The sequence below is a fragment of the Lepidochelys kempii genome, chromosome 23 (genome assembly GCF_965140285.1).
Source record: "Lepidochelys kempii isolate rLepKem1 chromosome 23, rLepKem1.hap1, whole genome shotgun sequence".
NCBI classification, from domain to species: domain Eukaryota; kingdom Metazoa; phylum Chordata; order Testudines; family Cheloniidae; genus Lepidochelys; species Lepidochelys kempii.
The window spans coordinates 17,862,087-17,885,149 of record NC_136402.1 but is presented as its reverse complement, the minus strand read 5'-3'; positions in this window follow the sequence as shown (position 1 = coordinate 17,885,149).

Sequence of the window (23,063 nt, the reverse complement as noted above, 5' to 3'; positions counted from 1 at the left end):
CCGACCCCTCCCCGAACCAACCCCCAGCTCCCCCCACATCTTTCTTGGCTCAACTCCCCGACATCTCCCTAGATGGACCCTCCAATGTCTCTCCCAGATCGACCCCCGACGTCTCCCTAGAGCCCCACCCCTGACCCCCCAATTCCCCTTTCACAACTCACCTGCAGTTGGTCCCCCTGGACGCGGGCTTCCTGGACTCCTGGGTTCTCTCCCCAGCCCCCAGCTGCATTGCCAGCTGGCTCCGGTCAGTGGCACCCCCGGGGGAGGCAGGTCGGGGTCCCCTGGCTGGGACCGGCTGAGCCCCGGCCGTTCCTGTCTCCCAGCTGCGCTGGGAACAGCTGGGAGCTGCCAGGCAAGGGGGGGTGTCGAGAGGGCTGGGGGGGGCAGGGCTACGGGCAGCGCATTCGTCCCTCCGCTGGCTGGCACCTTCCCTCCATCCCCAGCACCAGCCGCTGCCAGGACCGCCCTGCCCTGCCCATCCCTCTGCCCTGCTCTGCCTGGCTCTGCCCATCCCCATCCTTCTGCCCTGCCCTGCGCCCCCCTGCCCAGCTCTGCCCTGCCCATCCCCCTGCCTCCCCCTGCCCTGCCCAGCTCTGCCCCCACAGCCCAGCTCTGCCCTGCCTGGCTCTGCACCCCCCTTCCTGGCTCTGCCCTACCCTGCCCATCCCGCTCCCTTGCCCATCCCCCTGCCCTGCCCTGCCCATCCCAATCCCCATCCCTCTCCTCCCCCTTTCCCCTTCTCTCTCTCTCTCCCTCCCCTTCTTTCCCATTTTACACCTCTCTCATCCCTCCTCTCTACCCCTCTTTTGCCAGGCCTCGGGGTGGGACCGACAGGAGATCTGGGGTTGAACAGACCTGACCTAACTTGAGACGCTGGACCCAGACCGCAGGGACCCCTGAGCCCCCCCAGGCTCCTGCCCTAGGGCCGGATGGGAGCCGACGCCCCCTAGAGGGGCCAGGCCCCGGGCCCCATTCCCCGCCCCCCTGAGCCAGCCAGTCTCCCCAGCCCAATGGGCCCATCCCCCGGGACCCTCGATTTAGATGGGGTTCGGGGTGGGGATTGAATCCTGGGGGGCATTTGTCCTGCTAAGAACTGAGCCAAGCATGTACCACCTCATTTGACATGAAAATGGGGTCTAGTTGTGGGGGGGGGGGGGGGGGGCTGGGAGCCAGGACTCCTGGGTTCTCTCCTTAACACTGAAGATAAAACATCCCAGGATCCTCCTGGCATTGCAGATCTTTGCTCTGACAGGCAAGGAGAGGAGCCGGGATCCCCCAGCTCTGTGCGGTCCTGCCCCACCTCCCGGAGTCCCCCAGCTCTGCGGGGGGGTGTGGGGGGGTGTTTGCAGGGCAGCCGAGGAAGGGGGCGGGGGCTGGCTCTGATCCGGTCTGTGCTGCTCGGCGCCCCTGGCCCTGGGGGCTGTTCTGGGCTGGGAGGGGGAGTCTGGGAGGCTCCTTTCATAGAAGGAAAGAAAGAGAGAAACCCACTTTGCTAGAGGACTCCGAGCTCGCTCCATTTCCGAGCCACTGGTCTGGGGCAGGGGTGGGGGGGCTACGGGGCTGGGTGTGGGTCTGATCGGGGGCGGGATATTGGACTGGCTGGGCCCGTGGGCCTGATGTGTGGGGATGGCTCCCGCCCCCCCCTCCACCCCCCTGCATACATCACTTCACAAACACCAGCTGTTGGGGACGGACACTCAGAGAGAGAGAGAAAGCAATTGCATTAATTCACCACTTAAAGCAGGGAGAGCCACGGCTCATCCGCCCGGGGGCCGCTGCCAGCCCCAGCCCCTAATCCGGGGAATCCATCAAACCGTCCTCCTGCACCCGCCCCCCAGCCTCTATCCCTCCCCGTCCACCGCCTCTGTCTATCCCCGTCCTCCACCTCTGTCTATCCCTCCCCGTCCACCGCCTCTGCCTATCCCTCCCCGTCCACCGCCTCTGTCTATCCCTCCCCGTCCACCGCCTCTGTCTATCCCCGTCCTCCACCTCTGTCTATCCCTCCCCGTCCACCTCTGTCTATCCCTCCCCGTCCACCGCCTCTGTCTATCCCTCCCCGTCCACCGCCTCTGTCTATCCCTCCCCGTCCACCGCCTCTGTCTATCCCTCCCCGTCCACCCTATCCCTCTATCCATCCCCATCCACCGCCTCTGTCTATCCCTCCCCATCCACCGCCTCTGTCTATCCCTCCCCGTCCACCGCCTCTGTCTATCCCTCCCCGTCCACCCTATCCCTCTATCCATCCCCATCCACCGCCTCTGTCTATCCCCATCCACCGCCTCTATCCATCCCCGTCCACCGCCTCTGTCTATCCCCGTCCTCCACCTCTGTCTATCCCTCCCCGTCCACCCTATCCCTCTATCCATCCCCATCCACCGCCTCTGTCTATCCCCGTCCTCCACCTCTGTCTATCCCTCCCCGTCCACCCTATCCCTCTATCCATCCCCATCCACCGCCTCTGTCTATCCCCATCCACCGCCTCTGTCTATCCCCATCCTCCGCCTCTGTCTATCCCTCCCCGTCCACCCTATCCCTCTATCCATCCCCATCCACCACCTCTGTCTATCCCCATCCACCGCCTCTGTCTATCCCCATCCTCCGCCTCTGTCTATCCCTCCCCGTCCACCCTATCCCTCTATCCATCCCCATCCACCGCCTCTGTCTATCCCTCCCCATCCACCGCCTCTGTCTATCCCTCCCCGTCCACCGCCTCTGTCTATCCCTCCCCGTCCACCCTATCCCTCTATCCATCCCCATCCACCGCCTCTGTCTATCCCCATCCACCGCCTCTATCCATCCCCGTCCACCGCCTCTGTCTATCCCCGTCCTCCACCTCTGTCTATCCCTCCCCGTCCACCCTATCCCTCTATCCATCCCCATCCACCGCCTCTGTCTATCCCCGTCCTCCACCTCTGTCTATCCCTCCCCGTCCACCCTATCCCTCTATCCATCCCCATCCACCGCCTCTGTCTATCCCCGTCCTCCACCTCTGTCTATCCCTCCCCGTCCACCCTATCCCTCTATCCATCCCCATCCACCGCCTCTGTCTATCCCTCCCCATCCACCCTATCCCTCTATCCATCCCCATCCACCGCCTCTGTCTATCCCCGTCCTCCACCTCTGTCTATCCCCATCCACCGCCTCTGTCTATCCATCCCCATCCACCGCCTCTGCCTATCCCCGTCCTCCACCTCTGTCTATCCCTCCCCGTCCACCCTATCCCTCTATCCATCCCCATCCACCGCCTCTGTCTATCCCTCCCCGTCCACCGCCTCTGTCTATCCCTCCCCGTCCACCCTATCCCTCTATCCCTCCCCATCCACCGCCTCTGTCTATCCCCGTCCTCCACCTCTGTCTATCCCTCCCCGTCCACCCTATCCCTCTATCCATCCCCATCCACCGCCTCTGTCTATCCCCATCCACCGCCTCTGTCTATCCCCGTCCACCGCCTCTGCCTATCCCCATCCACCACCTCTGTCTATCCCTCCCCGTCCACCCTATCCCTCTATCCATCCCCATCCACCGCCTCTGTCTATCCCTCCCCGTCCACCGCCTCTGTCTATCCCTCCCCGTCCACCCTATCCCTCTATCCATCCCCATCCACCGCCTCTGTCTATCCCCATCCACCGCCTCTATCCATCCCCGTCCACCGCCTCTGTCTATCCCCGTCCTCCACCTCTGTCTATCCCTCCCCGTCCACCCTATCCCTCTATCCATCCCCATCCACCGCCTCTGTCTATCCCCGTCCTCCACCTCTGTCTATCCCTCCCCGTCCACCCTATCCCTCTATCCATCCCCATCCACCGCCTCTGTCTATCCCCATCCACCGCCTCTGTCTATCCCCATCCTCCGCCTCTGTCTATCCCTCCCCGTCCACCCTATCCCTCTATCCATCCCCATCCACCACCTCTGTCTATCCCCATCCACCGCCTCTGTCTATCCCCATCCTCCGCCTCTGTCTATCCCTCCCCGTCCACCCTATCCCTCTATCCATCCCCATCCACCGCCTCTGTCTATCCCTCCCCATCCACCGCCTCTGTCTATCCCTCCCCGTCCACCGCCTCTGTCTATCCCTCCCCGTCCACCCTATCCCTCTATCCATCCCCATCCACCGCCTCTGTCTATCCCCATCCACCGCCTCTATCCATCCCCGTCCACCGCCTCTGTCTATCCCCGTCCTCCACCTCTGTCTATCCCTCCCCGTCCACCCTATCCCTCTATCCATCCCCATCCACCGCCTCTGTCTATCCCCGTCCTCCACCTCTGTCTATCCCTCCCCGTCCACCCTATCCCTCTATCCATCCCCATCCACCGCCTCTGTCTATCCCCATCCACCGCCTCTGTCTATCCCCATCCTCCGCCTCTGTCTATCCCTCCCCGTCCACCCTATCCCTCTATCCATCCCCATCCACCACCTCTGTCTATCCCCATCCACCGCCTCTGTCTATCCCCATCCTCCGCCTCTGTCTATCCCTCCCCGTCCACCCTATCCCTCTATCCATCCCCATCCACCGCCTCTGTCTATCCCTCCCCATCCACCGCCTCTGTCTATCCCTCCCCGTCCACCGCCTCTGTCTATCCCTCCCCGTCCACCCTATCCCTCTATCCATCCCCATCCACCGCCTCTGTCTATCCCCATCCACCGCCTCTATCCATCCCCGTCCACCGCCTCTGTCTATCCCCGTCCTCCACCTCTGTCTATCCCTCCCCGTCCACCCTATCCCTCTATCCATCCCCATCCACCGCCTCTGTCTATCCCCGTCCTCCACCTCTGTCTATCCCTCCCCGTCCACCCTATCCCTCTATCCATCCCCATCCACCGCCTCTGTCTATCCCCGTCCTCCACCTCTGTCTATCCCTCCCCGTCCACCCTATCCCTCTATCCATCCCCATCCACCGCCTCTGTCTATCCCTCCCCATCCACCCTATCCCTCTATCCATCCCCATCCACCGCCTCTGTCTATCCCCGTCCTCCACCTCTGTCTATCCCCATCCACCGCCTCTGTCTATCCATCCCCATCCACCGCCTCTGCCTATCCCCGTCCTCCACCTCTGTCTATCCCTCCCCGTCCACCCTATCCCTCTATCCATCCCCATCCACCGCCTCTGTCTATCCCTCCCCGTCCACCGCCTCTGTCTATCCCTCCCCGTCCACCCTATCCCTCTATCCCTCCCCATCCACCGCCTCTGTCTATCCCCGTCCTCCACCTCTGTCTATCCCTCCCCGTCCACCCTATCCCTCTATCCATCCCCATCCACCGCCTCTGTCTATCCCCATCCACCGCCTCTGTCTATCCCCGTCCACCGCCTCTGCCTATCCCCATCCACCACCTCTGTCTATCCCTCCCCGTCCACCCTATCCCTCTATCCATCCCCATCCACCGCCTCTGTCTATCCCTCCCCGTCCACCGCCTCTGTCTATCCCTCCCCGTCCACCCTATCCCTCTATCCATCCCCATCCACCGCCTCTGTCTATCCCCATCCACCGCCTCTATCCATCCCCGTCCACCGCCTCTGTCTATCCCCGTCCTCCACCTCTGTCTATCCCTCCCCGTCCACCCTATCCCTCTATCCATCCCCATCCACCGCCTCTGTCTATCCCCGTCCTCCACCTCTGTCTATCCCTCCCCGTCCACCCTATCCCTCTATCCATCCCCATCCACCGCCTCTGTCTATCCCCATCCACCGCCTCTGTCTATCCCCATCCTCCGCCTCTGTCTATCCCTCCCCGTCCACCCTATCCCTCTATCCATCCCCATCCACCACCTCTGTCTATCCCCATCCACCGCCTCTGTCTATCCCCATCCTCCGCCTCTGTCTATCCCTCCCCGTCCACCCTATCCCTCTATCCATCCCCATCCACCGCCTCTGTCTATCCCTCCCCATCCACCGCCTCTGTCTATCCCTCCCCGTCCACCGCCTCTGTCTATCCCTCCCCGTCCACCCTATCCCTCTATCCATCCCCATCCACCGCCTCTGTCTATCCCCATCCACCGCCTCTATCCATCCCCGTCCACCGCCTCTGTCTATCCCCGTCCTCCACCTCTGTCTATCCCTCCCCGTCCACCCTATCCCTCTATCCATCCCCATCCACCGCCTCTGTCTATCCCCGTCCTCCACCTCTGTCTATCCCTCCCCGTCCACCCTATCCCTCTATCCATCCCCATCCACCGCCTCTGTCTATCCCCGTCCTCCACCTCTGTCTATCCCTCCCCGTCCACCCTATCCCTCTATCCATCCCCATCCACCGCCTCTGTCTATCCCTCCCCATCCACCCTATCCCTCTATCCATCCCCATCCACCGCCTCTGTCTATCCCCGTCCTCCACCTCTGTCTATCCCCATCCACCGCCTCTGTCTATCCATCCCCATCCACCGCCTCTGCCTATCCCCGTCCTCCACCTCTGTCTATCCCTCCCCGTCCACCCTATCCCTCTATCCATCCCCATCCACCGCCTCTGTCTATCCCTCCCCGTCCACCGCCTCTGTCTATCCCTCCCCGTCCACCCTATCCCTCTATCCCTCCCCATCCACCGCCTCTGTCTATCCCCGTCCTCCACCTCTGTCTATCCCTCCCCGTCCACCCTATCCCTCTATCCATCCCCATCCACCGCCTCTGTCTATCCCCATCCACCGCCTCTGTCTATCCCCGTCCACCGCCTCTGCCTATCCCCATCCACCACCTCTGTCTATCCCTCCCCGTCCACCCTATCCCTCTATCCATCCCCATCCACCGCCTCTGTCTATCCCTGTCCACCGCCTCTGTCTATCCCTCCCCGTCCACCCTATCCCTCTATCCATCCCCATCCACCGCCTCTGTCTATCCCTGTCCACCACCTCTGTCTATCCCTCCCCGTCCACCCTATCCCTCTATCCATCCCCATCCACCGCCTCTGTCTATCCCTCCCCGTCCACCCTATCCCTCTATCCATCCCCATCCACCGCCTCTGTCTATCCCTCCCCATCCACCGCCTCTGTCTATCCCCATCCACCGCCTCTGTCTATCCCTCCCCATCCACCGCCTCTGTCTATCCCCGTCCACCGCCTCTGTCTATCCCTCCCCGTCCACCCTATCCCTCTATCCATCCCCATCCACCACCTCTGCCTATCCCCATCCACCGCCTCTGCCTATCCCTCCCCGTCCACCCTATCCCTCTATCCATCCCCATCCACCGCCTCTGTCTATCCCCGTCCTCCACCTCTGCCTATCCCTCCCCATCCACCGCCTCTGTCTATCCCCGTCCTCCACCTCTGCCTATCCCTCCCCGTCCACCCTATCCCTCTATCCATCCCCATCCACCGCCTCTGTCTATCCCCGTCCTCCACCTCTGTCTATCCCTCCCCGTCCACCGCCTCTGTCTATCCCCATCCACCGCCTCTGTCTATCCCCGTCCTCCACCTCTGTCTATCCCCATCCACCGCCTCTGTCTATCCCTCCCCGTCCACCCTATCCCTCTATCCATCCCCATCCACCGCCTCTGTCTATCCCTGTCCACCGCCTCTGTCTATCCCTCCCCATCCACCGCCTCTGCCTATCCCCATCCACCGCCTCTGTCTATCCCCATCCACCGCCTCTGTCTATCCCTCCCCGTCCACCACCTCTATCCATCCCCATCCACCGCCTCTGTCTATCCCCATCCACCGCCTCTGTCTATCCCTCCCCATCCACCACCTCTATCCATCCCCATCCACCACCTCTATCCATCCCCATCCACCGCCTCTGTCTATCCCTCCCCATCCACCGCCTCTGTCTATCCCCATCCATCGCCACTGTCTATCTCCGTCTCCTACCTCTGTCTGTCCCTCCCCATCCACCACCTCTATCTATCCCTCCCCATGCACCCCCAGCATCTAATCTAATCTATCTCCCCACAACTCCCCTCTGTCAACTGATGAACATAAGAGCAGCCAGACTGGGTCAGCCCAAAGGTCCATCCAGCCCAGTGTCCTGTCCTGCGACAGTGGCCAGTGCCAGGTGCCCCAGAGGGAATGAGCAGAACAGGGAATCACCAAGTGATCCATCCCCTGCGCCCATTCCCAGCTCCCGGCAAACAGGCCAGGGACACCATCCCTGCCCAGCCTGGCTGGTAGCCATTGATGGACCTGTCCTCCAGGAACTTAGCTCGCGCTTTTTTGAACCCTGTGCTACAGAGAGACGTGTGTAGGGGAACAGATAGATCTGACTCCATCGGAGCTACGGCTGAGTGACCCCAGCGAGGGCCTGGCCCCCGTTAATTTACCCAACACTCCAGTTTCCCTGCTGCTAACCCACCCCGTGCATCCTTGTAGCCCCCGACCCTCCCCCCCTCACCTCTTCCCTCCAGCTCACAATTAAATCATCCCTCTTAATTACAATAAGAGGCCGAGCATGGCGGAGGGACCCAGCTTCGGGCACAGGCCGGCCTCTGGCAGGGATTTGGCTGTATTAGCAGGGGAAGGAGACAGCTGCCCGGCTGTGCCACCCGAGGGGGTCCGGATTAGGGGAGAGAGACAGGAATTAGGAGCAAGAATAGAATGGAAATGATCCCCCCCCATCCTAATCACGGGCCTAATTCCAACAGCCATTAGTCCTTATTAAACAGGATCGGCTGCTAAACCCCCGAGACATTTATATCTGCCCTCCGGATCGCTGTTCTGCTGACTGTCCCACGTCATACGCACCACCCCTGGATCCATCTCCCTATCCAGCCCCACACAGCCCTGCCTGTCTGTCTGTCTATCCCCATCCACCCCCTCTATCTATCTATCTATCCCCACCCACCCCCTTTATCTATCTATCTATCCCATACACAACCATCTGTCTTTCTCTCTCTCTCCATACACCCTCCTCTCGCTCTCTGTTACCAGGCTGCATGGGCCCCTGGGTCCAGTCCGGGGCCCGGGGGAGGGGAACTGGGCTTGCCGGGCCCCTGGGTCTGATCCGGGGCCGCAGGCAGGGGGTGGATGGTGCTCCGTGGGCCCATCGGGCCATATGAGAGGACGGACCACGGAGGCCCGGCCCCACTCCCCCAGCCCATCATCCCTTGCCTAGGGGAAGGCTGCTGGTGGCTCAGCACCCCAAGTCATTCCCGGCCTCGGGGGACCCCCGGCCGGTTCAGTCTCATCCTTCACTTTGCTATCTCACCCCTGGCCCCCCATTGATGGCTTTTAGGCCAGCCCAGCCCAGCCCAATCCTCTCTGCAGATCCACTGGCTGGTAGGACCCTCTCCCTCTGCGCCAGGCCGGAGCAGCCGTGCGCCCCCACCCAGATAATCTCCTCCATCTCCCGCCAGGATGGCCCAGGGGATTATGGCCCCGTGCAGGCTGAAGGAGAAATCCCACTCAGCGTAATCCCGTTGCTCTTCCCCAGCCCGAGCTAGCCGCCCTCCTTCCCAGCCTTGCTGCCCTCGCTCCCCGGCAGAGCAACAGGGAAACTAAGGGCAGGCAGGGAGGCAATGAACCCGAGAATCATGACTCCCAGCCCGCCCCCCGGCCCTGCTCCAACCACTAGTTCCCACTCCCCTCCCAGAGCCAGGGAGAGAACCCAGGAGTCCTGGCTCCCAGCCCCCCCCCACTCCAACCACTACACCTCACTCCCCTCCCAGAGCGAGAGATAGAACCCAGGAGTCTTGGCTCCGTGCCTGATATATTGAGCTAGGATACGCGCCCCCCCCCCCTTCACGTAGCCACGGCCCTGGCCGGTCCCTTCCCTGGGCAGGATGGGTGATGCCAGCGGTGCCAGGGCACCATCTACTGGTGAAAGCTGCAAACTGCTGCTCTGTGCTCCCTCTGGAGATGGGTGGTGAGTGCCATTCATCTGGGACCCCCAGCGCTGGCCCACCTTCTCCAACTGGGTCCCGCCAGCTTGGGACCCCCCCCAGCCCGTCCGGGGGACCTCCTCCCAGCCAGCCCCAAACCTCTTGCCTCTCTTGGACTAACTCGGTGCTGCTCTCCCAGCCTGGGTCAGCCGGGAGACGGGAAATCTGCCACTTCCCCAGGAAGTTTGTTCCCACCCCCAGGCCCGGGTCACGCACCGAGATTATTAGCGTTAGGCCCAAAGCTGACCGCGAAGAGCTACAAGGGGATCGCCTCAAACCAGCCACACGACGGTGGGTGAAATTCAAGGTTCAGAAGAGCAACGTCAAAATAATTTGAGGGGGTCAAAATTAGTTGCTGCCGCCACTCGCGAACACGATCCTGGCCTCCCTGTGGACCGAGTCTTGGAGAAGGTCAGCCCTACGCGCTGCCAGAACCGGCTCAGGAACCAGCAGGAAAGGGATTGGAAATACGACAGAAAATATGTCATTGTATAAATCCGTGAAAAGCGAATAGAGAATTCTTCACACAATGCACAATTAACCAGTGGAACTCACTGCCAGAAGGATAACAGGGTTCAAAAAGGAACTGGAGAAGTTCCTGCAGGATAAATCCATCCATGCCTGTCAGCCAAGATGCTCAAGGAAGCCACCCCATGCCCTGGATGACCTTAAATCTGACAGCCAGAAGCCAGGTGTGGAAGACGAGGGGGGATTGCTCCAGGAGTGCCCTGTTCTGTACGCTCCCCTTGAAGCTCTGGCACAAGCCGCTGTCGGGGACAGGAAACTGGGCTAGATGGATCATGATGTGACTCACCACGGCCGCTCTTAGGTTCTTAAGGCCTTGTTTGCAACTGGAAATTGTCTGGATTTATCTCCCAGGCACTGGATCCTGCTCTGACTTTCTCCTCTAGATTAAAGACCAGTTGGCACCTCAGATTTCCCCCCTCCCCGCGAAGGTGCTTACATGCCGCTTGTGACGATGTGACTCAGCAGGGAGGGGGGAGTGTTGACCTGGGAATGTGCCCTGGGGATGGGAGACCTGAGAGCCTGTCACCTGAGCCAGGAGGGGGAGGGGGAGGTGACACCTCGGCCCAGGAATGTGAACAGAGGCTGCAGCAGGGAACCTGCTGGGTGGGTTTAGTTTCAGTTTGGGGCTGGGTGGAGAAACACAGGGAACCCCAGGGCTGGGGTCTAAGCTCCCTGCTCCCCCAGAAGGACTTGACTGAGGGGTCCTGGTTGTACCCACAAGCTCTGTTTGGGACTGTTCCTGTTGTCCAATAAACCTTCTGTTTTACTGGCTGGCTGAGAGTCTCAGTGGATCCCAGGAAGAGGGGTGCAGGGCCTGGACTCCCCCACACTCCGTGACAACTGGTGGCAGCGGTGGGATGTACTGCACCCCGTGAACGGCGCTTCCTGCAGTAAGTGACTGGGGAGCAGTAAAACGAAGGGGAATTGACGGGGACCAGGCGTGCTGAAGATTCAGAGAGAGACGGTTTCGGGGGGCGGTTAACCCCTGGGAATGTGTGACCAGAGAGAAAGACTTTTGCAGTAACAGGGTCCCCCAGGGGATTGCAGCGAGCGGTCCCAGGGGCGGAGGAGTCTGCAGCTCGACCCTGGCAAAGAGTCGGTGACCTCAAGAAGGACGGGCACACGAGGGGCTTTTCCTGGAAACCGTGGGAAGCTGCCCGGCCTGCGAGTGGCCAGCAGGGAGATGTACGCTAAACGCCTGAAGAGCGACCTGGTGGAGCTGTGCAGGCAGAGGGGGCTGCGCATCGGGAGGTCCACCAAGGAACAGCTGATTGCCCAGCTGGAGGAGAGGGATCGCTTGGATGACCCGATCCCTGTCCCTGAGGGAAGCTGCCCGGGGGACGCAGCGTGGGCCCTGGGGCCTGACCGGGCTGGGAGGGGTCAGACTGCTGCTGAGGACATCCCGAGACCCTTCCTACCTATGTCCGGGGGAGGGGTTGGGGGAAGCCCAGCGAATACCGAGGGCACCCTGACCCCGGCACCCAGCAGGGGATCCTCCCGGCGGAGCTCCCCATCCCTGGAGCGGAGGCGGCTGGAATGGGAGAGGGAGATGAAAATGAGGGAGCTGGAGGATCATGAAAAACAACGTCAACATGAGCGTCAGGAGAAGGAGAAACAACGTCAACATGAGCAGGAGGAGAAGGAGAGGGAGCGTCAGGAGAAGGAGAGGGAGCGTCAGGAGAAGGAGAGGGAGCGTCAGGAGAAGGAGAAACAAAGACAGCATGAACTGGAGCTGGCCAGGCTGAGGAGCAGTGGGGCCCCGGCTGCGGCTGCGGTGAGTGAGGGGGGACCCAAGACGGCAAGGAACTTTGATAAGTGCTTCCTGGCCCAGCGGAAGGAGGGGGAGGACATGGATAGCTTCCTGACGGCCTTTGAGAATGCCTGTGAGCTGCACAGGGTTGACCCTGCAGACAGGCTCCAGTTTCTCACCCCCTTACTGGACCCCAAAGCCGTGGAGGTGTACAGCCGAATGACAGGGCCGGAGGCAGGGGACTATGAACTGTTCAAGCAGGCCCTGCTCCGTGAGTTTGGGCTGACCCCCGAGATGTACCGGAGAAGGTTCCGGAGTCAGCGTAAAACGCCTGAGGTCACCTACCTACAACTGGCCAACCGGATGCAGGGGTATGCCCGCAAGTGGACAGCTGGGGCCCGAGCTAAAGAGGACCTGCTGGACCTAATCGTACTGGAGCAGCTGTATGAACAGTGCCCTTCCGACCTGAGGCTGTGGTTGGTGGACAAAAAGCTCGAGAACCCCCAGCACGCAGGGCAGCTGGCCGACGAGTTTGTGAACAGTCGGTCAGGGGGTAGCCGGGAGGAGCCCCAAAAGAACAGGCCCCCCCCGATGCAGAGAGAGAGTCACCAGGGGGCCTCCCAGCGGGGAAATAGGGAGAACCCCCTCCCAAGGGGAACGCCTGGCGTCGGGCCCCTCCGACCTGCTCGAGGGGACCAACGTGACCTGAGCTGCTATCACTGTGGCCAGAGAGGCCACGTACGGTCCCAGTGCCCCGGGCTCAGGGACAGACTGAGCAGACCCAACCTACCCAGGGTTAACTGGGTAGGGACCCAGCTGGACGAGGGGCAGACGACCCAGGAAAGGGGGGCTGCCAGTTTACCACCTGCTCAGGAGGGAAGAGTACCCCAGGCCAGCTCCACCAGAGGGCTGGAGGCTCTGGACTCAGGGTGCTCAGTTTACAGGGTGGGCGCGGGGCTGTCCCTCCGGAGAGAGTGCCTTGTTCCCCTGGAGGTGGATGGGAGGAAGGTCAATGGATACTGGGATACGGGCGCGGAGGTGACGCTGGCCCGGCCCGAGGTGGTGGCCCCAGATCGGGTGGTGCCCAACACCTATCTGACCCTGACAGGGGTGGGCGGGACCCCATTTAAGGTGCCCGTGGCAAGGGTACACCTGAAATGGGGGGCCAAGGAGGGCCCCAAGGATGTGGGGGTACACCACCATTTGCCCACTGAAGTTTTGATGGGGGGAGACCTAGAGGACTGGCCAAGCAAGCCCCAGGCCGCCCTGGTTGTGACGCGTAGCCAGAGCCGGCGAGGGGCACTGCGCCCTGACCTCGGGGAGGGTATCACACCGGAGGCGCAGGACCCTACCCTGGTGGGGAGGGAGGGCCGAGGGGCACGGCTTAGAGAGGCGGAGGCCTCAGACCTGGCCAGCGAGAGGGAACCGGGCCCCGTCCCTGCCCCAGCTGCTGAGTTCCAGGCCGAGTTGAGGAAAGACCCCTCCTTGCGGAAGCTCAGGGACCTGGCCGACCTCAGGGTGGTACGGACCATGAGGAGAGGCTGCCAGGAGAGGTTCCTGTGGGAGAAGGGGTTCCTGTACCGAGAATGGGCTCCCACAAGGGAAGTAGAGTCCTGTGGGATCAGGAGGCAGCTGGTGGTCCCCCAGAAGTATCGCCGCAGGCTCCTGTACCTGGCCCATGACATCCCCCTCGCAGGGCACCAGGGAATCCGGCGCACCCGGCAGAGGTTGCTACAGAACTTTTACTGGCCCGGGGTCTTTACCACGGTCCGGCAGTATTGCCGATCCTGTGACCCCTGTCAGAGGGTGGGGAAGGCCCGGGACAAGGGGAAAGCGGCTTTGAGACCTTTGCCCATCATAGAGGAGCCTTTCCAGAAGGTGGCCATGGACATCGTGGGGCCTCTCAGCAAGACGACCCGGTCGGGGAAGAAATACATTCTGGTGGTGGTAGATTTTGCCACCCGCTACCCCGAGGCACTGCCCTTAGCTTCCATTGAAGCAGACACCGTGGCCGATGCGCTCCTGACCATTTTCAGCCGAGTGGGGTTCCCCAAGGAAGTCTTGACAGACCAAGGCTCCAACTTCATGTCGGCCCTGCTCCGGTGCTTGTGGGAGAAATGTGGGGTCCGGCACGACTGGGCCTCAGCTTATCACCCCCAGTCCAATGGGCTGGTGGAGAGGTTCAACGGGACGCTAAAGATGATGCTGAGAACCTTTATGAATCAGCACCCGCAGGATTGGGACAAGTACTTACCTCACCTGCTGTTCGCATACAGGGAGGTGCCCCAGGAGTCTACCGGATTTTCGCCTTTCGAACTGTTATATGGCAGGAGGGTGAGGGGCCCCCTGGACCTGATGAGAGACGAGTGGGAGGGGAAGGCCACTCCCGATGGAGAGTCAGTGGTGGAGTATGTCCTGATCTTCCGAGAGAGACTGGCTGAACTCATGGGCCTGGCCAGGGAGAATCTGGCCAGAGCCCAGAGGAAGCAGAAGGTCTGGTATGACCGCACGGCACGGGCCCGTGCCTACGCCACCGGGGATCAGGTGATGGTTCTCATCCCAGTGAGAAAGAACAAACTACAGGCCGCCTGGGAGGGCCCTTTCAAGGTCGTCAAGCAGCTCAATGAGGTAAACTATGTGGTGGAGCTGTCAAACCGGGCGCACCACCGCCGGGTGTACCATGTGAATATGATGAAGCCATATTATGCCAGGGGGAATGTGGTGTTGGCCGTGTGTGGACAGTGGGAAGAGCAGGGAGATGACCCTTTAGTAGATCTATTCCCTGGGACCAGAGCTGGTTTCCCCCTGGAAACAATTCCCCTCTCGGATCAGCTAACCCCTGCCCAGCAAGCTGAGGTCAGGGAGGTGCTGCATCCGTACCGACAGCTGTTTTCCAACCAGCCTGGACGCACTAATCTGACTGTCCACCGGGTGCAGACAGGGTCACACCCGCCGATAAGATGCTCCCCCTTCCGAGTCACAGGGAAAACTGCTCAGGACCTGGAAAGAGAGGTCCGGGACATGCTGGCTTTGGGGGTGATCCAGCCATCTGCCAGCCCTTGGGCCTCGCCGGTGGTGCTGGTCCCCAAAAAGGACGGGTCGGTCCGGTTCTGTGTGGACTATCGGAAGCTCAATGCCATCACTGTATCTGATGCCTACCCCATGCCCAGGCCTGATGAGCTCCTAGACAAGCTGGGAGGAGCTCGGTACCTCACCACCATGGACCTTACAAAGGGCTACTGGCAAGTGCCGCTGGATGCAGATGCCCGACTGAAATCGGCCTTTATCACCCCTCTGGGGCTCTATGAGTTCCTGACCCTGCCTTTCGGCCTCAAGGGAGCGCCGGCCACCTTCCAGCGCCTAGTGGACCAGCTCCTGAGGGGGATGGAGAGTTTTGCCGTGGCGTATATTGATGACATCTGTGTCTTTAGCCAGACCTGGGAGGACCACGTGTCCCAGGTTAGACAAGTGCTGGACCGACTCCAGGGGGCTGGGCTGACTGTAAAAGCGGAGAAGTGCAAGGTGGGGATGGCGGAAGTATCTTACCTGGGCCATCGGGTGGGGAGCGGCCGCCTAAAGCCGGAACCAGACAAGGTGGAGGTGATCAGAGACTGGCCCGCTCCCCACACCAAAAAGCAGGTCCAAGCCTTTATTGGGATGGCAGGATACTACCGAAGATTTGTGCCCCACTTTAGCGCCATCGCCACCCCCATCACGGAGCTATGCAAGAAGGGGAAGCCAGACAAGGTGGTCTGGACCGAGCAGTGCCAGGAGGCTTTCCGGGCGCTGAAGGAGGCTCTGGTCAGTGGCCCAGTTCTGGCAAACCCAGACTTTGACAAGCCCTTTGTGGTGTTCACCGACGCCTCAGACACGGGACTGGGGGCGGTGTTAATGCAGGAGGATGAAAAGGGGGAGAGACACCCCATCGTGTACCTGAGCAAGAAGTTGCTACCCCGGGAGCAACACTACGCGGCCATCGAGAAGGAGTGCCTGGCCATGGTGTGGGCCCTCAAGAAACTAGAGCCCTATCTCTTCGGGCGACACTTCACTGTCTACACCGACCACTCTCCCCTGACCTGGCTGCACCAGATGAAAGGAGCCAACGCCAAGCTCCTGAGATGGAGCCTGCTCCTGCAGGATTACGACATGGACGTGGTCCACGTGAAGGGAAGTGCCAACCTGATAGCGGATGCGCTGTCCCGGAGAGGGGGCCCCGAACTTCCCCAGGTCACTGGTCAGCGTGACCCCGCTCAGTTCAGTCTCGAAGGGGGGAGAGATGTGACGATGTGACTCAGCAGGGAGGGGGGAGTGTTGACCTGGGAATGTGCCCTGGGGATGGGAGACCTGAGAGCCTGTCACCTGAGCCAGGAGGGGGAGGGGGAGGTGACACCTCGGCCCAGGAATGTGAACAGAGGCTGCAGCAGGGAACCTGCTGGGTGGGTTTAGTTTCAGTTTGGGGCTGGGTGGAGAAACACAGGGAACCCCAGGGCTGGGGTCTAAGCTCCCTGCTCCCCCAGAAGGACTTGACTGAGGGGTCCTGGTTGTACCCACAAGCTCTGTTTGGGACTGTTCCTGTTGTCCAATAAACCTTCTGTTTTACTGGCTGGCTGAGAGTCTCAGTGGATCCCAGGAAGAGGGGTGCAGGGCCTGGACTCCCCCACACTCCGTGACACCGCTATCCACCCACCTTGCGATCTCCCAAACGAAACAGCCCGCGCTCCTTCAATCTCCCCCACTCAGGCGTCTTCTCCAGCCTGGGGCCATTTCTGTGACTCTTCTCGGCATCCTCTCCAGGTCCTTTGGAAAAGTGGGGGGAGAGATTCCTGGCGTCTGGCCATGGGGTGGATGGGGCAGATGTCGACTGGCCAGCCATCCGCCACATGGCTGTACAGGGTCTTGGACCGCGGGAGAAAGAGGGTCTTGGACTACCGGTGTTGATTTTCAACACATCTTGGAGCCCAGACATCTGGGGAAGGCCCAGAAGACAGCTAATGTTTGGCCAGTGTTTAAAAGGGGTGAATGGGACGACCCAGGTAATGACAGGCCGGTTCTCTGGACACTGGGCAAGATAATGGAACGGCCGGCGTGGGGCTTGGTTAATAAAGAATGAAAGGAGGGTGATGTAATTAATGCCAATTAACATGGAAAGACTGGTAGAGGGACTGTCTCCGGCTGTGTCTGGGCAGCGCCCGGCACGACGGGGCCCTGATCCCAGCTGGGGCAGCGACTGTCTCCGGCTGTGTCTCGGCACGACGGGGCCCTGATCCCAGCTGGGGCAGCGACTGGCTCTGGCTCTGTCTGGGCAGCGCCCGGCACGACGGGGCCCTGATCCCAGCTGGGGCAGCGACTGGCTCCGGCTGTATCTGGGCAGCGCCCGGCACGACGGGGCCCTGATCTCAGCTGGGGCAGCGACTGTCTCCGGCTGTGTCTGGGCAGCGCCCGGCACGACGGGGCCCTGATCCCAGCTGGGGCAGCGACTGGCTCTGTCTCTGTCTGGGCAGCGCCCGGTACGACGGGGCCCTGATCTCAGCTGGGGCAGCGACTGTCTCCGGCTGTGTCTGGGCAGCGCCCGGCACGACGGGGCCCTAATCCCAGCTGGGGCAGCAACTGGCTCCAGCTGTGTCTGGGCAGCACCCGGCACGACGGGGCCCTGATCTCAGCTGGGGCAGCGACTGGCTCTGTCTGGGCAGCGCCCGGCACGACGGGGCCCTGATCTCAGCCGGGGCAGCGACTGGCTCTGGCTGTGTCTGGGCAGCGCCCGGCACGACGGGGCCCTGATCTCAGCTGGGGCAGCGACTGGCTCTGTCTCTGTCTGGGCAGCGCCCGGCACGACGGGGCCCTGATCTCAGCTGGGGCAGCGACTGGCTCTGTCTCTGTCTGGGCAGCGCCCGGCACGACGGGGCCCTGATCTCAGCTGGGGCAGCGACTGGCTCCGGCTCTGTCTGGGCAGCGCCCGGCACGACGGGGCCCTGATCCCAGCTGGGGCAGCGACTGGCTCTGGCTCTGTCTGGGCAGCGCCCGGCACGACGGGGCCCTGATCTCAGCTGGGGCAGCGACTGGCTCTGTCTCTGTCTGGGCAGCGCCCGGCACGACGGGGCCCTGATCTCAGCTGGGGCAGCGACTGGCTCTGGCTCTGTCTGGGCAGCGCCCGGCACGACGGGGCCCTGATCTCAGCTGGGGCAGCGACTGGCTCTGTCTCTGTCTGGGCAGCGCCCGGCACGATGGGGCCCTGATCTCAGCTGGGGCAGCGCCTGGCTCTGTCTCTGTCTGGGCAGCACCCGGCACGACGGGGCCCTGATCTCAGCCGGGGCAGGGACTGTCTCCCCCAGATCAGGTCAGCAGTGAGTTGGGGGGCGCCTGCTGTCACCTCCTCAGTTCCTGCCACACACATTCAGTCTTGCCTCTTCTCCAGCCGCTGCGCCCCCCGAGGGCTGACCTGCCTTCGTCTAATTCGAGGGCAAACCCTCCCGTCCCCGATTCATCCCCCTCCCTGCGACTCGCCGCACCCCCATTTCCATTCCCCACTAGTCCAGCTTCCCCGGCCAGCCGCTGGATCAGGGCCTGCACCTAAGAACCCTCTGTCACGGAGTCCCTGGGCGATGCTCTGGAACTGCTCCCCATGAAGCCAGTCAGGACTCTGGGGTAGTCGCCTTTCTGTGAGCAGCCTGTCTTCAGGACACACAGCTCACACAGCTTCCACCTTCCTGGGTCTGACCTCGGAGCATTCAGCATCCTCTGCCCCTCCGTGTGCTTCCCCCCAGCGAGTCCGCTCAGGCGGGGCTCCTGGGGAAGCCAGAGGGTCCTGCACCCCAACTTCGCAGTCAGACGTGACTCTCAGCCAGCCAGTAAAACAGAAGGTTTATTAGACGACAGGAACATGGTCTAAAACAGAGCTTGCAGGTGCAGAGAACGGGACCCCTCAGCTGGGTCCATTTTGGGGGGCAGTGAGCCAGACAACCACGTCTGCACTTCACTCCATGTCCCAGCCAGCCCCAAACTGAAAACTCCCTCCAGCCCCTCCTCCTCTGGGCTTTGTTCCTTTCCTGGGCCAGGAGGTCACCTGATTCCTTTGTTCTCCAACCCTTCAGCTCTCACCTTGCAGGGGGGGAAGGGCCCAGGCCACCAGTGGCCAGGAAACAGGGTGTCGGCCATTCTCTGTGTCCAGACTCCTGCACACACCGGCCCTCTAGGGCTCTGCAATGATCATACACCCTTACCCCACCCCCTAGATACTTAAGAACTGCATAGGGGAAACTGAGGCACCCCCACACTATTCGGAGGAAACATTAAGAACAGTCCCACTTCGTCACATCTCTCCCCCCTTCGAGATCGAACTGAGCGGGGTCACTTTACCCGGTGACCTGGGGAAGTTCGTAGCCACCAATGTTCCCATGGATGCCCCAGCATCTCTCCCATTCCTTGGTAGGAGTTACACCAGGCCCTTCCAGTTTCACGCCCTCCCTTAGGTCGGGGGTGGTCGATAGCACTAGCAGGCTGCATGTGGGAAGGTTTCTGCAGCCCATGCCCTTTGGCCACCCCAAAACCCCAGGGGGTCAAACTGGGATTGGGTTTTCTCCGAGTGCTCCAGTCTGGAGGGCTGCAATTCGGGCTCTCTTGGTTAAGGGCCCCCATCTTGACCTGGGCCACATACTGTTCACTTACAGAACTAGCATGGAGACATCCCTTTCTCCACAACCTTGTCTCCCAACAAGCTGGCCAAACACAGCCACTTGGTTATAGGACGGTATACCTTTCTTAACAGCTTTCACTGCATCTGAGACCTTCTCAAAGCTCTCCACACTGGATCTTTCAACAGGAAAGTCAGTGGATCCATTCACAACAGAACATTTCTGGCTGTTAGGAACTGAAACTTTCTTGATTAAATCCTTTTCACACCCTTCAGTTGCAGTAAACTGCTTGCAAAGACTCCATGAGGATTCCTTTCCCTAGGGCTTTTCTATGCAACAATTCACCCCTCCCAGAAATTCTGCTCTTACCCTCTTTACCTAGGGCTTGCTCTAGGGGAACACTTTCCTGAGCAACAACAGACTCTTTCTGGGTCTCCCTTACATCCAGAATCACCTCTGGCCCATCAGGCGGATTCCTACATAATCCCCTTTGAGGCGAACTTACAGACTTCCTAGATAAAAGGTTAGAAGCATTCTCCTTCCCTTTGCCACACACAAGTTCAGGAATCTTTTCCTTCTTGCTACAGGTTTCCACACCCTCAGTAGGTAACACAATCACACACCTTCATGCTCTCCTTGTGCCCTGGCTAGGATCTCACCCTGATTAGACAGAGTTGCTCCACCCTTTCCAACAACACACTAGCAACAGGCAAAATACAAGCACCAGAATTGTCTGGTCTCGGGGATTTTACATAGACCCTAACTGGATGCGACCTAGTTACAGGGCCATTCTCCCGAGCAGACAGAAACTTAGGACCCTTCCCTTCCTGGGCTTTAGCTGAATCCAGAACCAGCTCTGAGACAACTGCACGACCCTCAACCATCACAGGCTGAAAGGCCCCTTCTGTCTGCTCCACAGACCAAGAAGAGCCGGACACACTTTCTCCTTTCCCAGACACACAGGTTGGGATCTCTTTCCCTTTGTCCCAGCACACAAGGCTGGTCACAGACAACTGCTTGGAGATCAGGGTAGCTCCCTCCATAGGCAAGTCAATACCCCTGACAGACAGAGACCCATTTCCTTCACTGTCCCAATTCTCCACCCAGCTAACAGGTAAGGTCCAGGGACTCTCATCTTCCGCTCTCCTCGCCTTCCCACCCTGCTGACTGGACACAGCCATCAGATCGCAAGGCTGCCTAGGCTCATCCAAACTTTCCTAACCAAGCACCTTGCCACTCCCCACAGATCCCCTGCCCTGCCTGTGTCTCCCCCCACTCTGCTGGGGTCTCAGCTCCCACTGTGCTCAGCGCTGCCCTGGCTGTCCCAGTGGGGCAGGCCACTGCTTTCCTCAATGCATCAGAGCCAGGGAGAGTCCCCACTCTTGTGTGCAAGGGGGCAGGGAGCATCTCTCTGTCCCACCCAGCCCCAGGGGTCTGGTTACAGGCAGGCAGGTATCCTGAGCCTAGCGGCTCCTCCCTGCTGCCAGCCAGGTCATCTGCATTTTCACTGACCATTTCCCTCTGCACGGATTGGTTCCCTGGATTCAAATTCAAACCCTTGGCAGTTACAGGAACAGGGCCTGGATCCTGTCCCAAAGAGACACAGTCACCCCACAACAGGGTCTCGCAGCTGGTGTCCTGGGGCACCCCAACGACCAGTCAGCCCCACTCCTCCTGGGTCTGCACAGGGATCTGGGCCATAGGCAGGGCGAGGGGCTTCGTCCCTGGGACCCTCACCCAGCTCACAGCGCCCCTCAGCATCTGAGGCTGCACCACCCAGGGTCTGACACCAGTTCTCTCTGTCCCAGGATCTCGCCACCCCAGGAATGTCTCCCCATTGACCATCACCTTCCGCTCCCACTGGGGGTCCGAGGGGCCTGGCCCCAGGAAACTCCACACAGACATATAGGTTGGGGTCAGGAGTGGGAGCGTGTCCACCTCCCCACCCATCTGGCTGACGGAGTCTGTGGCCTTGGGACCCAGCAAGGGAGCTAGACACCGGGGCTTTTCCGCAGGGTCCCCTTGGTTCAAATCGCCAGCCTGCTCAAAGGCAGTGAGGTGGGCATCCACACCCCCCCCCTCCTTAACTAGGGGCAGCAATTTAGTCTCGAGGTTCCCTGTGGAACTGGCCCCCCGGGGTCTATCCCCACTCACCCCGGGGAGGTCCCCTAGGCCTCTCCGCTCCCCCACCGCCAGTTTATGCTGCTGCTGCTTCTGCAGCTCTTTCTCGGGCTCTCGCTGTCTCCCACGATCCTCTTGCTCCCTCGGACTCAGCTCCAATCCCGTCCGTCTCCGATCCCCCGATGGGGAACCCGATCGTGAAGACCCCCATCTGGTCGGGGACAGGAGTCTTGGCGATGCCTGGCTCCCACTCCAGCTGCTCCCAGATCCTGCTATAGCCCCATTGGGGGTCAGGAATCTGTTCCTTACAGCGGTCATCCTCCTCCAGCTGCACGATTAACTCTGCTTTGGTGAACTTTCCAACGCTCAACCCTCTCTTTCTGCACAGGGTTACAATGTCCTTCTTAAGGAGACGGGGACAAACCATCACTCCGCTCCTCCCAAGGTGTTGTGGACTCACAGGCCCGTGTGTTCTCAGCTCCCCACGGTTTCCAGGGAGAACCCCTAGTGTGCCAGCCCTTCTCGAGGTCACCACCTCTTTGCCAGGGTCGAGCTGCAGACTCCTCTGCCCCTTGGACTGCTCGCTGCAATCCCCAGGGGAACCCTGTTACTGCACAGTCCTTCTCGCTGGTCACACACTCCCAGGGGTTAACCGCCCCCCAAAACCGCTCCTCTCCGAGCCTTCAGCAGGCCTGGTCCTCGGCAATCCCCCTTCGTGTTACTGCTCCCCAGTCACTTACTGCAGGAAGCACCATCCACGGGGTGCGGTACATCCCACCGCTGCCACCAGTTGTCACGGAGTCCCTGGGCGATGCTCTGGAACTGCTCCCCATGAAGCCAGTCAGGACTCTGGGGTAGTCGCCTTTCTGTGAGCAGCCTGTCTTCAGGACACACAGCTCACACAGCTTCCACCTTCCTGGGTCTGACCTCGGAGCATTCAGCATCCTCTGCCCCTCCGGGCGCTTCCCCCAGCGAGTCCACTCAGGCGGGGCTCCTGGGGAAGCCAGAGGGTCCTGCACCCCAACTTCGCAGTCAGACGGGACTCTCAGCCAGCCAGTAAAACAGAAGGTTTATTAGACGACAGGAACATGGTCTAAAACAGAGCTTGCAGGTGCAGAGAACGGGACCCCTCAGCTGGGTCCATTTTGGGGGGCAGTGAGCCAGACAACCACGTCTGCACTTCACTCCATGTCCCAGCCAGCCCCAAACTGAAAACTCCCTCCAGCCCCTCCTCCTCTGG